Below are 274 nucleotides of genomic sequence, written 5' to 3' on the forward strand. Positions count from 1 at the left end.
TAACTAAACAATTGCTTCAATCACAGACATATAGGCATATACAGGGTAGGGAAGAATATTTTGGAAGCCTTATTTTTCATATATTCCTGAGAGTAAATACTAAAGTATTGTTTTTCATTTCAGGGTGGGAGTATATAGAGTTAATTTAAACTGAAGTTCCAGTCATACGATCTATCATGCCCATTTAAGAAGCCAAGAGACAACGCATTGCAGATTTGCTTCGTGCTGGAGTTGCAATTAGACGTATTGCTCAGAGTGTTAGGGGCTTCTGTGA

The sequence above is a fragment of the Octopus sinensis genome, linkage group LG1, assembly GCF_006345805.1.
Source record: "Octopus sinensis linkage group LG1, ASM634580v1, whole genome shotgun sequence".
NCBI lineage: Eukaryota > Metazoa > Mollusca > Cephalopoda > Octopoda > Octopodidae > Octopus > Octopus sinensis.